The following is a 16,711-nucleotide window of genomic DNA, read 5'->3' as shown; positions in this document are numbered from 1 at the left end:
ATACCATTTTTATTTTTATTTCTTATTGATGATTTTTCAACTCGCATATTAATGAACATATTTCTAGTTCTTTTCACAATGGTACCGGAAAAACTGTATTTCGTAGTAACTACTGATTTTCTCCCTTGTTATGACTGGCATATCTGTGATACGAACGAGTTTGATGTTGGAACATGCGGCAGACCATGGGCGGAGCTTAGGATATGGATTGGTGTGGAGGGGGGTGATTGGGCGGGTCTTGTGCACCGTCCGGGGCTGTCGCTAACGTTACGTGTTGTTAACGCCCCCTGGTCAGCGTGAATCTAGGCCGCCGCTGCTGACCGAGCTGTCTCAATCTCAATATCAGTACCTCAGTATGTCACGTTGGGCCTCAGGTCGCATTGCGCCTCAATATGTCACACTGTGCTCTAGTCTTCCACAGTGATAGTCGTGGCCTCGCATCTTAGCTAGCTGTGGGGAATGTTAGTCATTGTATATAGTTGTGATATGGACACGGATAAGATTCAAGACTTAGTACCAATGAAGCACTCAATTAGTTCCTGTAATAAAGTATAATTTAAGCATGTGTGCATTTGGTGTTGTACGAGGTGCATTCAAGTTCTAAGGCCTCCGATTTTTTTACTCCGGACTGGAAAGAGATAGAAACATGCGCATTGTTTTAAAATGAGGCCGCGTTCATTGTCAATACGTCCCAGAGATGGCAGCACCGTACAGCAGATGGAATTTTACCGCCAGCGGCGAGAATGAGAACTGTTTTAAATACTTAAAATGGCGACGTTTTCCTTACTTGAACAGCGTGCAATCATTCGTTTTCTGAATTTGCGTGGTGTGAAACCAACTGAAATTCATCGACAGTTGAAGGAGACATGTGGTGATGGAGTTATGGATGTGTCGAAAGTGCGTTCGTGGGTGTGACAGTTTAATGAAGGCAGAACATCGTGTGATAACAAACCGAAACAACCTCGGGCTTGCACAAGCCGGTCTGACGACATGATCGAGAAAGTGGAGAGAATTGTTTTGGGGGATCGCCGAATGACTGTTGAACAGATCGCCTCCAGAGTTGGCATTTCTGTGGGTTCTGTGCACACAATCCTGAATGACGACCTGAAAATGCGAAAAGTGTCATCCAGGTGGGTGCCACGAATGCTGACGGACGACCACAAGGCTGCCTGTGTGGCATGTTGCCGAGCAATGTTGACGCGCAACGACAGCATGAATGGCACTTTCTTTTCGTTGGTTGTGACAATGGATGAGTCGTGGATGCCATTTTTCAATCCAGAAACAAAGTGCCAGTCAGTTCAATGGAAGCATACAGATTCACCGTCACCAAAAAAATTTCGGGTAACCGCCAGTGCTAAAAAAATGATGGTGTCCATGTTCTGGGACAGCGAGGGCGTAATCCTTACCCATTGCGCTCCAAAGGGCACTACAGTAACAGGTGCATCCTACGAAAATGTTTTGAAGAACAAATTCCTTCCTGCACTGCAACAAAAACGTCTGGGAAGGGCTGCGCGTATGCTGTTACACCAAGACAACGCACCCGCACATCTAGCTAACGCTACGCAACAGTTTCTTCGTGATAACAACTTTGAAGTGATTCCTCATGCCCCCTACTCACCTGACCTGGCTCCTACTGACTTTTGGCTTTTTCCAACAATGAAAGACACTCTCCGTGGCCGCACATTCACCAGCCATGCTGCTATTGCCTCAGCGATTTTCCAGTGGTCAAAACAGACTCCTAAAGAAGCCTTCGCCGCTGCCATGGAATCATGGCGTCAGCGTTGTGAAAAATGTGTACGTCTGCAGGGCGATTACGTCGAGAAGTAACGCCAGTTTCATCGATTTCGGGTGAGTAATTAATTAGAAAAAAAAAAAAATCGGAGGCCTTAGAACTTGAATGCACCTCGTAGTGAGAGGAAACCAGCCACCTGCCTATCATATCACCCTCTCCTCATCCAGCCAAGAACTGCAAAGCATTACAGGAGGGCACCGCCACACATGTGTTGCAGAGTCTGATCAACAAGTTTTCTTTGCTTTTCGCGTATTTTAGGTTGCTGCAAGGGAGCTGTCATTACATCGATTCTATTTGCTAATTTGTTCTTGTTGTTGCATTTGTTACAGGAAGGGAGCTGCGGAGCTAATCTACTTCTCTTTTCAGAGGCTTTGCACATTGCTTTTCTATTTGTCTTTTCATGTTTTGTTTTGTTATACCTTAATGGATCCAGAGGCATCCTTCTCAAAAGTTGAAATCGTTCACTTTACCTCTTCTCACATGTTCTGCATGCTTTGCTTCTCTTTTAGACTTGAGAACACGTGGCTCACTTGTTTAGATACCTTTTTGGCACTTTTCATGGAAAATAACAGACGTGTGACATTCTAACAAAGTTTGATGTCCATCCTTTCTCCTCTTTCTACCTTTAGTAGCGGTTTTCAGTGTCTTTTCATGTATTAGAGCCTTATCTTCACCATTTTCAACAGCATCACCACATATAAAATAAGTAGTGCCCTCCATATCAAGGAAACTTGTCTACAAATTTCTTGCTGCCCAACACATACACTCCACTAAAGAACACTAGTACCAGCGAAACAAATTAACTTAATAACAACCATTCAATTAACTTGATCAACAAATTTATTGGTGACAAAATTGAAGAACTTAGAATTAGAATGTACATTACAGAAACTATCTATGGCAGTTGCTTTAATAGAATACAGAAGCTATTAAAATTGAAACACCGTGAAGGATAGCAAATAAAGAAATTGTACTTCTTGTGCATATTTATTGTAATAAGAACAGAACATGATTAAATTTGTAAGTGATTTAAGGGGTGCACTTTTTAAAAGAAAAAAATAGCGCCAGTTTTATGACTGGTTTGATCAGCCCACCATGAATTAATATGCTGCGCCATCCTCTTCAACACATAGTAGTATTTGTATCCTACATTCTCAATTATTTTTTGGCTGTATTCCAGTCTTTATCTTTCTCTATAATTTTTGCCCCCTGCAACTCCCTCTAGTACTATGGAAGTTAGTCCTGATATCTGAACACATGTCCTGTCATCCAGCCCCTTGTTATTGTCACTGTTTTCCGTATTTTCCTCCTCATTCCTCATATTATCTGTACATCTAATTTCCAACATCCTTATGTAGCATCACATCTCAAACACCTGCATTCTCTTATTTTCTGGTTTTCCCACAGTACATGATACACTTCCATATAATGCTGTGTTTCAAACATATATTCTCCAAAATTTGTTTCTTAAATTAGGTTCAGTGTTTGATAGGACCAGACATCCATCGAAATAATATTAACAGAGATAAAGGTTTTCTTTGTAGCAAGTTGTAGCATTCTATTTTATCAGATATAAAACAATAGTGGTCTCCTTTTCGAACAGCTACATCTTAATTTGCGATTCATCACTTTTGTTGGCTTTGGTGACACTGCAATTCTTTGGTTCACAGCAGGCAGCCCTACGCAGCGACCTATCCCTGGAGTATAAAGAAGCCACCACATCTGATGTTACCTCAGTTCTGGCGTGACTGTACACCTGCAATGTCACCTGAAGATTGCTGCCAGTTGGGCAATCAAAATATCGAGTCGTCAGGAAGATGAAATCTGGTTGCATACCTATGAAGAGCATAAGTGTTGCTGTGTGTTGTCATATGGGTAAAATTCAATTGTCCAGTTTACTCAAATCATGTTTCAGGTTCGCTTTGCTACTGGCTTAAACTGAAAATCACAGTGTTTCTAATAATACTGTTGTTTTAATAGTTAGTGATTGTCAGGATGAGCTTTGAAGTAGAGGATGTTCAAACAGCTCCCATGATCTGAAGTCTAAAGGCAGCTGAATGCCAGACCAAACCGGTAGTAGGGTAGAAGGCAGTCATGGTGGATGGTTGCACTCCCCAAGCACTCTGACAGCAGCTCCAACAGTTTGTGGGATGCTGCATTCAGTTTTGGAGACAATGTAGAGCTTTGCATGATATCTGGATTGTGTCTTTCTGATATTGTTAACTATTACATGTGGCTACAAAGTAACGAGTCTATTGTTGTAAAACACTTCATTTCAAAAACGTACATATGTAGTTATTATTTCGCAACAAACTTCTTTTATTAAAAGATATGTTTCAGTAGCAGTTTTTCGTGTTTCATTGGAAACTGCACAAGAATTCGTTACTCTGCACTTATCACTTTTCTGGCAGAACAAATTAACGGTTTTTACGTAAATGAAGACCACACTGATTTGTCTACAAACACCAGAGATGCCCTATTCGACTGAAGGATTCATGCTTCATAACTACTGGTCATTCATCTTGGGTGCATGATACTTACTCTGTGACAGCATCAGTCCTGTTATATTATAGCCACACCTCGTATATTGTGATTTTTTTAGTTTTCATTCGTTTTGTGTATTCTGTGAGTTAGAACGTACATTCAGTGAATATCTGTGGTGTGTTTACATTCTAGTCTTAACAGCCACCCAGCGCCTAGTTTGGATACACTGCGATGTTTTTCATAATTTCCTGACACTTTCTGTTTAAGATGATTGTTAAAACAATTGTGCTACTTGTTTTCATCCATTTGGCGTCTTATGCTACCTAAAACTTTCAGTCACCATATGTGTGATGCTTAGATTTTCATGTTTGACGTGTACCTGCCATCTAGCAATTACCTGTGCAAAGCATCGAAAGATAGGTTTTCACTAAGTCCTAAGTTGTTAAAGTTTAAGTGTGTATTACTGCTTCTTAGTTTATGATAAAACTAGTGTCACAGACGAAGAAAGTGGCCGTTGCCGTAGGTTAATTAATATGGGAGAAACTTGTCTTTACTTTGTGTTAATGTTTCATTGGGTGACTGTACTGGGGAAGTCAGTAAAGTTTCATATGAGGCTCTCCTGTGGCGTTGTAGATTATGCAGCGCGATGCAAGAGAAGTGTGGAAGAGGGAGAAAAGATTTGTACCTTTCTTGGAGAATCAGAAACGGCATAACATCAATTAGATAGGTTGAAGGGAGGAAGTGAAAATAGGAGCTGGGAAATAGTTACAAGTAATATGCAAAAGAGCAACAACTCAGAAATCACATTACAGGTACCGCTTAGCAATCAGTTTGACTTGTTACGTGAAACAAGAGAAGAGTCCCAACCAGTTTTCCAACAAAGCAGAGTGCATTAGACTTGAAGGAACAACTTTAAGGCTAGATTGGTAGAAAGGTCAAGTAGAAAGGAAAGAGTTTTGCTGCTAGGTAGCAGTCACAGGAGGGGTGTAGACCAAAAGCTACAGGAAAAATTTGGTGCAGAGTATCAGGTCATATGCTCCATGAAACCAAGTGCCAAGCTTAGCCAGGTGACAAAAACCATAGGGGCTTTGAGAAGAGTTTTTCTAAGATCTTCAGGTACCTATAGTAGAAGTAGCAAGGAACAGCCTAACTAACGACTTGAAGTATAATATTAAAGGGGAACTGGAGAAATACAGCAATTGCACACACTAGTGTGGGGTTTGTGAAAGTTTTCCAGCACCATGACCAGTGATGGGTTTAACACAGCTGTCAGCCAAGTACACAGAAAGCTGAAAAACAGGGTTGATGAGCTTCTTGTTTGTCTAGAATACGTAAAAAATTCTATAGTGATAGATGTTCTTTAGCTCTCTGAACACCATATAACCATAGGTATAGGAAAGCTGGAGATAACGGATTATAAACTATATAAGTGAACATGGAAAAAGAAGTAGTTGAAACGTATCTTAAAGTTGGACACAAATTAAGAAATATTGATACAATCTTTTGTTATGAGATCAGAATCCAGAATCATGTGCTTGTGAGCTGCTAATACAGAATACTTCTGTTGTAATTGTAGCAGTCTACAAGCTGTCAGCTGTTTATGAGAAATCAAGTTTCTTTATTGAGCAAGTTGACAGACAAGAAAAAAGGAATTAGTAGGTTGCAGAGATTATTTAAAAGATACAAGTAGGAAATTTGAACTAGAATCATTATTTGGGTGTTTCAATTTAATTTCGGTGGTTGATTTTGCAACTTGTATTCAGGACTCTGAATAATAACATTTTTATTGGCAGTGTTCAGGCTGAAACAATGAATGTGTAACCAACTGTTAATGGCCTATCTGATCAGGATGCACAATTAATGGGAATAAACAGTATACCTTAAAGCCCTGAGCCAGATTCATAAAAAGCAGCAACACTTATTAAGGAGAACTGGATACAGTGTTTTCAGAATAAGTTAAAAGAGTTTGTATGGGATGAATCATGTATAGAAAGAGATACTAATTAGGTTTATTCCATAGTAAATATGAGTCAATATTGAAGAAGTTTTCCTAAAATGATATCCAGAAAATAAATTAGAAAAAAAAATTAGACATTGATAACTAAGGAAATTAATGTCTCATTTAAGAGGAAGGGGCAAAACTTTATATAAAGGCCAGAACAAGTCAAGCTCTGACATCACTCAAATATCACAAAAAATATTATAATACTTTAAGGAAAATCATTAAAACATCCAAAAGTACATATGTCTTGGCAGAAATAAATAATGCTCATAATATAACTAAAACTATGTCAAAATCTGTCAAACAGGAGATAGGACAGCCAGTCAGTATGTAAGTTCCATAACAAATAAACTAAATGACAATGTTGTGATTGATAATTCATAGGTTGCAAGCGCTTTTAACAGTCACTTTATAAATGTAGCAGCAAATACAGGATTAAATGGTCCAGTTGAAGAAGCAAGAGAATATATTAAAATGTCATTCTACACAACTTTAAGCAATTAAAAGTAGCACCAACATCCTTCACTGAAATTAGTACGATTATAAAAAAAAACTTGTATGGGGATGGTGAAATTTCGAACAGAATTCTAAAATTTTGTTCTTTAATAAACAATTTCCTTAGTGATATATGCAGTGCAACACTGGCATAGAGAATTTTTCCAGATGGGTTAAAATACAATTGTTAAGATGCTTTATAAGAAAGGCGACAAGAAAAGCTTAAATACTTGTGGTCCAGTTTCCTTACTACCATATTTTTCCAAAGCATTTGAAAAGATAATGTACTCAAGAGTAGTCTGGTGTTTAAGTAGAAAAAATTTACTTAGCATATCACAGTTTGGATTCCAGAAAACTTACTCAACTGAGAATGCTGTTTATATATCAACCCACAAAATATTACAAGCCTTAGACAGCAAGATTTTGCCAGTTGGTATGTTTGTTATTTTTCTAAGATGTTTGTATGTACAGATCACGTTACACTTCTAGAAAAACTTAAGTTTACAGAATTTTTGGCTTTATACACAACTGGTTTGAATCATACTTAACAAACAGAATTCAAAAAATTGTGCAGGATAATTCAGACAATGTTGGGAAGGTAGAAAATTTTAGTGATTGGGGAGAAATTACAAAGTGAGGTCCATAGGGTTCAATTTTGGGTCTAGCCCTGTTCCTTACATAATCAAATGAACTTTCCTTTAACACTGAAGAGACAGAATTGATACTTTCTGCAAATGATACTACTGATACAAGAAATCTCATTAGAGTGATTGTTAATGATGGTTTACAAAAAATTATGACGTGTTTCTCTCATAATTGATTCTCCCCAGATTGTGAAAAAACGCAATACATCCAGTTGAGTACAACAAAGAGATGCATGCCTACAACTGATGTAGCACATGAGCAGGAGTCAGTAAATAGGGTAGTATGCTCCAAATTTCTCGGTGTACATATTGATGAAGACTTGAATGTCGAGAAGCATATTACTGAGCTTCTCAAAGCATTTAGATGAGGTACTGTTGGTCTTCATATAATTGATAATCTTGCAAACAAATGTATCTATCTCCTGATGTATTGTGCATATTTCTTACAGAATAATTTTTGGGGGTACTCATCTCTTAGAAAGGAAGTATTGATCGCACAAAAGCGAACAGTAAGAGTAATATGTGATGCCCACCCACAGATATCATGTAAGTACCTCTTCAAGGAGCTAGGTCTTCTAACCACACTTCCACAATAGATAATCAGATATATTCACTAATGAAATTAGTCATAAATAATCCACTACAATTTGAGAAGAACAGTGATGTTCGTAGTTACAACACCAGGGGGAGAAATGACTTTTAGTACCTGTTGTTTTAAGAGTCACTGACACACAAAGGAGTTCATTATGCAGCAATAAATATTATTGATTATTTGAATGATAATATGAAATATCTGTCAGGAACTGAAGTAAGTTTTAAATTTAATTTAAAATCATTTTTCCTGACCAACTCCTTCTATTCTATTGATAAGTTGCCACATAAAAATTGATAGCCAGTAGAAAAATGCAGTTGCATTAGTAGGACTAAAAATAATAATCTGTGTACATTAACATTAACAGTAATCAAAACCCGTAAAGTGTCTCGTTCCACAACATTTCGCTAAAAGAATCGTTCAAATGATGTAGGGAACATGTAACCATCTTCAGGAAAGTCGCCACCACAGCACAATCATACACAAAAACTCAAACCACATGATTATACATAAAGAAACCAGACTACAATATGTGCTATGCAGACTGAATAAAACTTCACTCAGTGGAGACAACTACTGAAATCAACTACAGGTAATCAGATAAATAGATTTGGATAAGGGATATGACCAAAATATTGTAGACAAGCTGAATCACAAAATTAAAACAAGTGATAGTGACACATAGCACACAAAGACAAACGGAGCATCACCAACATAAAAACACAAACACACAGAACATACACTGAGGTGACTGAAGTCATGGAATACCTCCTAATATTGTGTCGGATCTCCTTTTGCCCAGCGTAGTGCAACAACTCGGCGTGGTAGGAACTCAACACGTCTGTGGAAGAACTCTGCCTCTCCAGCCATCCATAACTTGAAGGTGTTGACAGTGCAGGATTTTGTTCACAAACTGTCCTCTCAATTATGTCTCACAAATGTTTGATGGGATTCATGTTGGACGAAATGGGGGGCCAAATGATTCCCTCGGATTGTCCAGAATGTTCTTCAAACCAGTTGCGAAGAATTGTGGCCCAGTGACATTCTATTCCGTGTAAACGCAGCCCACACCACTATGGCGCCACCACCAGCTTGTACAGTGTCTCTTTGACCATTTGGGTCTATGGCTTCATGGGGTCGGGGCCACACTCGAACTCTAACATCAGCTCTTACCAACTGAAATCGGTCCTCATCCGACCAGGCCACGGTTTTCGAGTCGTCTATGGTCCAACCGATATGGTCAATTGCCCTGGACAGGCGCTGTGGGCAATGTCATGCTAACAGCAAAGGCACCTGCATCGGTAGTCTGCTGCCATAGCCCATTAACGCCAAACTTCACCACACTCTCCTAACGGATACGTTCATCGCGCATTCCACATTCATTTCTGTGGGTATTTCACGCAGTTTTGTTTGTCTGTCATCACTGACAACACTATGCAAACACCACTGCTCCCGATCGTTGAGTGAAGGCTGTTGGCCACAGCATTGTCAGTGGTGAGAGGTAATGCCTGAAGTTTGATATTCTCAGCACGTTTTTGACACTGTGGATCTCAGAATATTGAATTCTAGGGATTTCGAAATGTAATGTCCCATCTACTTGACTCCAACTAATCTTCATGTTCAAAGTCTGTTAATTTCCATTGTGCGACCATAATCACGTTTGAACTTTTTCACATTAATCACCTGAGTACAAAAGTCAGCTCGGCAATGCACTGCCCTTTCATACCTTGTGAAGGTGATACTGTTGCCATCTGTATATCGCTATTACATGACTTTTGTGAACTCGATGTAAACACACACAACACAAACACACAGAACACACATGAACACACATGAACAAGAAACAACCATAATCTTTAGTAATTGTTACATTTTCACTGACAACAATACAGCTCGCAAGATAGACAAATAGACAATATACAAAACAAACTTTATAAACGTATTGATCGTAGCAGCAATAATAATGAACAGTAATAAAATGTTGTATAGAACAGCCTTGACTGCATAGAAACACTTTTCTTCATAGGTGGTGAAGCCGGCCGAAGTGGCCGTGCGGTTAAAGGCGCTGCAGTCTGGAACCGCAAGACCGCTACGGTTGCAGGTTCGAATCCTGCCTCGGGCATGGATGTTTGTGATGTCCTTAGGTTAGTTAATTTAACTAGTTCTAAGTTCTAGGGGAGTAATGACCTCAGCAGTTGAGTCCCATAGTGCTCAGAGCCATAGGTGGTGAACAGTTTTGAAATGATGTGGATCATCTTGGGATCATACTTTGTAATTCAGAGTACAGCAGAACAGAAGGAAATATGTAATACACTACTCGCCGTTAAAATTGCTACACCACGAAGATGACGTGCTACAGACGCGAAATTGAACCGACAGGAAGAAGATGCTGTGATATGCAAATCATTAGCTTTTCAGAGCATTCACACAAGTTTGGCGCCGGTGGCGACACCTACAACGTGTTGACATGAGGAAAGTTTACAACCGTTTTCTCATACACAAACACTAGTTGACCGGCGTTGCCTGGTGAAACTTTGTTGTGATGCCTCGTGTAGGGAGGAGAAATGGGTACCATCACGTTTCCGGCTTTCATAAAGGGCGGATTGTAGCCTATCGCGATTGCGGTTTATTGTATCGCGAAATTGCTGCTCGCGTTGGTCGAGATGCAATGACTGTTAGCAGAATATGGAATCGGTGGGTTCAGGAGGGTAATACGGAACGCCGTGCTGGATCCCAACAGCCTTGTATCACTAGCAGTCGAGATGACAGGCATCTTATCTGCATGGCTGTAACGGATCGTGCAGCCACGTCTCGATCCCTGAGTCAACAGATGAGGACGTTTGCAAGAGAACAAGCATCTGCACGAACAGTTCGACGACGTTTGCAGCAGCATGGACTATCAGCTCGGAGACCGAGACTGCGGTTACCCTTGACGCTGCATCACAGACAGGAGTGCCTGCGATGGTGCACTCAACGACGAACCTGGGTGCACGAATGGCAAAACGTCATTTTTCGGATGAATCCAGGTTCTGTTTACAGCATCATGATGGTCGCATCTGTGTTTGGCGACATCGCGGTGAACGCACATTGGAGGCGTGTATTAGTAATCGCCATACTGGCGTATCACCCGGCGTGCTGGTATGGGTACAATTGGTTACACATCTCGGTCACCTCTTGTTCGCATTGACGGCACTTTGAACAGTGGACGTTACATTTCTGATGTGTTACGACCCGTGGCTCTACATTCGATCCCTGTGAAACACTACATTTCAGCAGGATAATGCACGACCGCATGTTGCAGGTCCTGTACGGGCCTTTCTGGATACAGAAAACGTTCGACTGCTGCCCTGGCCACCAATTGAAAACGTCTGGTCAATGGTGACCGAGCAACTGGCTCGTCACAATACGCCAGTCACTACTCTCGATGAACTGTGGTATCGTGTTGAAGCTGCATGGGCAGCTGTATCTATACACACCATCCAAGCTCTGTTTGACTCAATGTCCAGGCGTATCAAGGCCGTTATTACGGCCAGAGGTGGTTGTTCTGGATACTGATTTCTCAGGATCTATGCACCCAAATTGCGTAAAAATGTAATCACATATCAGTTCTAGTATAATATATTTGTCCAATGAATACCCGTTTGTCATCTTCATTTCTTCTTGGTGTAGCAATTTGAATGGCCAGTAGTGTATAATAAACACTAAATTAAATAGTATTATGCAGTCTTATACCCAGTGATGATGTGTGAAGGTGATGGCACAGAGCAGGAGCTGTGAATAACACCCACTGATGTTGACTGCTATGTAGCAGTGTCGCGGAATTAAATAGCAGATGCTCCTGCCTTGCCTGTAATTCTATGTCACTTTAGCAAGTAGGATATAACGTATGCAACGTATCTCAGACAGCATGAATATGAACCTTAATAATATCCTGGATATTATCATAAGTTACATCTAAATAACAATTTATGTATTATCAGTTGAAATTTTACATAATATAGCGCAAAATGCTTAACTGAAGAGCCAAGGGCATCAGCTAACACATTTGTTGGTTGCTCACTGCGTGACTTTGCGTACACCAAAGATGGACTGCAGTATGTCACTGGCAAGCAGAAGTAAATTTCGACATAAATAGTTTTCTATATCGTGTTCTCTATCGTTGCGGATGAAAAAACATGAAAAAGAAAGAGATGTAACACAAAATGCACAAAATCACAAAACCACAGCTTTTGGTAATAATGTATATATATAATTTTGCAGTTAGCCAGTTTATGGTTTATTTTCTCAAAAACTGAAGTTTCTATGTTCATAGATAGTAGATAGCAATTATTCTCTTGTTTTAGAGAAAGAAGATTAAAAGAATATCACACTGATGGTGCTGTAACTTCAGCGAAACATGTCTGTGTATAAAGAGGGAACAATTGTGTTTGCTCAAGACAGAAACTATTCAAAAACAAATTTATTTGAAAGCAAATGCACACACAAAATCTCAAAATGAAACATCAAATTAAATGCATCACACAGCTATACTACTACTGCACTACTGAAAAATGCCAACGTACATTTCGCTTACCAAACACGACATAATATGAAAACAAAAAAAGGTTCATGCAATGGAAACCACCAATATACTCAAACTCAGATATATATAAAACTCACTGAAAAGACTGTGAAAAATTCCACAGAGCACAGACAGGTAGAAACTTCGCCACTAGGCATCGAGAGCATCTTAGACTAAGTGGACTAAGTGACAACAGCCCATCCATCTTTTTCCTCCACGTTAAAAATGAACAACGTGCAGCAGACAGATTGGAAAATACTGTCGATATTTTACACGTAACACCAGAAGGACTGATGATGAATATCCTGGAGGAAATCGAGACTTATTTACACAAAAGAAACTATCCACATTTACTCCTCAATGAACAAGTTGACCTAAAATATAAACATTTCATTGAAACCTATATTGAAAACATCCACCGAGATCCTGCATAAATCATAATACAACCACAGACAAAAGTTAAGTAACATAAGACCACAGACATCCATTCAATATAACCCAATAACATCGCTATTAGAATTGTCAAGAAGCAGATGTAACTATAGAATATCGCAGATCATATGACATAATAGTTGTCACAAAATTTCATCTAGAAATTAAGTTTATTTCTGGTCATTATTAATTAAGTGTCAGAACATACAGGAACACATGGCTGTCCTATCTAATGAGCAGAACACAAGTAGTAGAATAAGGCTGACATCAGCGCATTTTGTTAGTGTGGGTTTCCTAAATCAGGGGCAAGCATACATTCAGAAGCAAACATATTATTCTCTATTAATTGACAGATCCTTAACCTATTCCTCTACACCACTTTTGATGTCAATTTGATAACAAATTGATATCAAATTAATTTATTAATCATCCTCATCACTCCCCCTTCCCCCACTCCCCTCAGGAAACCACCAACCGTCTCCCCTCCACCTCATCGATACAAGTACACTTTCAGGTCTGAGTTATTCCAATGGCCCCCTCCAACTCTATAAATTTGATTGGCTAATTAAATCGATCAATTAATAAACAGCTCCCCAGCTGGTAGATTTCTCAGCCCTCCCCTACCACCACCCCACCAGGAAATTGGCGGATCTGTACTGGAGAGGTGGCATCTCACGCCACAAAATTTAGTTACACAGCAAAGGGTATGTTGTTTATTTGTTGTTGTTGTTGTCTTCAGTCCTGAGACTGATTTGTTGCTGCTCTCCATGCTACTCTATCCTGTGCAAGCTTCTTCATCTCCCAGTACTTACTGCAGCCTACATCCTTCTGAATCTGCTTAATGTATTCATCACTTGGTCTCCCTCTACGATTTTTACCCTCCACGCTGCCCTCCAATAGCAATTTGGTGATCCCTTGATGCCTCGGAACATGTCCTACCAACTGGTCCCTTCTTCTTGTCAACTTGTGCCACAAACTCCTCTTATCCCCAATTCTATTCAATACCTCCTCATTAGTTACGTGATCTACCCATCTAATCTTCAGCATTCTTCTGTAGCACCACATTTCGAAAGCTTCTATTCTTTTCTTGTCCAAACTATTTATCGTCCATGTTTCACTACCATACATGGCTACATTCCATATAAATACTTTCAGAAACGACTTCCTGACACTTTATACTCGATGTTAACAAATTTCTCTTCTTCAGAAACGCTTTCCTTGCCATTGCCAGTCTACATTTTATATCCTCTCTACTTCGACCATCAACAGTTATTTTGCTCCCCAAATAGCAAAACTCCTTTACTACTGAAGTGTCTCATTTCCTAATCTAATTCCCTCAGCATCACCCGACTTAATTCGACTACATTCCATTATCCTCGTTCTGCTTTTGTTGATGTTCATCTTATATCCTCCTTTCAAGACACTGTCCATTCCGTTCAACTGCTCTTCCAAGGCCTTTGCTGTCTCTGACAGAATTACAATGTCATCGGCGAATCTCAACGTTTTTATTTCTTCTCCATGGACTTTAATACCTACTCCGAAATTTTCTTTTGTTTCCTTTACTGCTTGCTCAATGTACAGATTGAATAACATCGGGGACAGGCTACAACCCTGTCTCACTCCCTTCCCAACCACTGCTTCCCTTTCATGTCCCTCGACTCTTATAACTGTCATCTGGTTTCTGTACAAATTGTAAATAGCCTTTCGCTCCCTGTATTTTACCCCTGACACCTTTAGAATTTGAAAGAGAGTATTCCAGTCGACATGGTCAAAAGCTTTCTCTAAGTCTACAAATGCTAGAAATGTAGGTTTGCCTTTCCTTAATCTATTTTCTAAGATAAGTCGTAAGGTCAGTATTGCCTCACGTGTTCCAACATTTCTGCGGAATCCAAACTGATCCTCGCCGAGGTCGGCTTCTACTAGTTTTTCCATTCGTCTGTAAAGAATTCGCGTTAGTATTTTGCAGGAGTGACTTATTAAACTGATAGTTCGGTAATTTTCACATCTGTCAACACCTTCTTTCTTTGGGATTGGAATTGTTACATTCTTCTTGAAGTCTGAGGGTATTTTGCCTGTCTCATACATCTAGCTCACCAGATGGTAGAGTTTTGTCAGGAATGGCTCTCCCAAGGCCGTCAGTAATTCCAATGGAATGTTGTCTACTCCCGGGGCCTTGTTTCGACTCAGGTATTTCAGTGCTCTGTGAAACTCTTCACGCAGTATCGTATCTCCCATTTCATCTTCATCTACATCCTCTTCCATTTCCATAATATTGTCCTCAAGTACATAACCCTTGTATAGACCCTCTATATACTCCTTCCACCTTTCTGCTTTCCCTTCTTTGCTTAGAACTGGGTTTCCATCTGAGCTCTTGATATTCGTACAAATGGATCTCTTTTCTCCAAAGGTCTCTTTAATTTTTCTGTAGGCAGTATCTATCATACCCCTAGTGAAATAAGCCTCTACATCCTTACATTTGTCCTCTAGCCATCCCTGCTTAGCCATTTTGCACTTCCTGTCAATCTCATTTTTGAGACATTTGTATACCTTTTTGCCTGCTTCATTTACTGCATTCTTATATTTTCTCCTTTCATCAATTAAATTCAATATTTCTTCTGTTACCCAAGAATTTGTACTGGCCCTCGTCTTTTTACCTACTTTCTCTTAACTCTTCCTCTTTTTAACAATATGGCGTTTGTCGTGTTCCATTTCATCGCTTTTTGTTACTGTAATGTCTTTTATACGTTATAAGCTCATTACATACTTCAATTATTGTATCCCCCTTTATTTTACGCTCTTCAATTAATCATTGAAAACTAGTGTATGCCGACATTAGCGACATCTGGTGAACTTACAACACAAACAACTTGTGGGTTCTGTACGGCAGCTTGGTTTGGACAGCAGTGCTACTGACAACATAATACGTGCATACGATGTTATTTATATATATTTGACGATGCTGGTGCTGATTTTGTGTTTAACATTTGACAATGATACTATGGCTGCAGTACATTGGGACTTTGTTTTTATAAAACAGGTATGTCTCTTCATACTTAAAGCGCACAAATACATATATATGTCAGTAGTACTTTTCATTATGGTATATTTATTGTTTTTAAGCTGTAGACAATCTGCGAGTGTATTTATGTTTTTTCCCATTTTTTGCTGCAGATCTGATGATGGTTATTACAGACCGAGACCGGTAATCTGTTAACAAAAGTTTGTGACCATAGACGTAAATTAAAGGAAACTTATTGTATATAAGGGTCACCGTTTTATTCACGACAATGTCGCAGCTTGTATAATAACTAATTTTTTCGTTTACTCAATTCACACAGACAGAATTTGATTTTTGAGATATAATTCAATTTTTGAGGTGCGGTTCAATTCTTGAAATATAATTTTCATGCACTATATGCATATTTTTTCTTGTTTTATGCTTTTTTCCACACATTGTGTGTATATACACGTGTACATAGAACACATAAATAAATAAATATTTGCACAACAGACATAAACACACACACACACACACACACACACACACACACACACACACACACACGCACACACAATGCCTTACACTATGATATAAGCGTCATACTACTATTCTGCAAATACACACACACTCTCTCTCCCTCTAGGTCATTCTCTCCCTCTCAATCAAAGTCCCCCCCTACAAGTGAGTAGTGTGAGTATGGGAGAGTTT

The sequence above is a fragment of the Schistocerca cancellata genome, chromosome 6 (assembly GCF_023864275.1).
Source record: "Schistocerca cancellata isolate TAMUIC-IGC-003103 chromosome 6, iqSchCanc2.1, whole genome shotgun sequence".
Taxonomy (NCBI): Eukaryota; Metazoa; Arthropoda; class Insecta; order Orthoptera; family Acrididae; genus Schistocerca; species Schistocerca cancellata.
Note: the sequence above shows the minus strand (reverse complement) of the source record.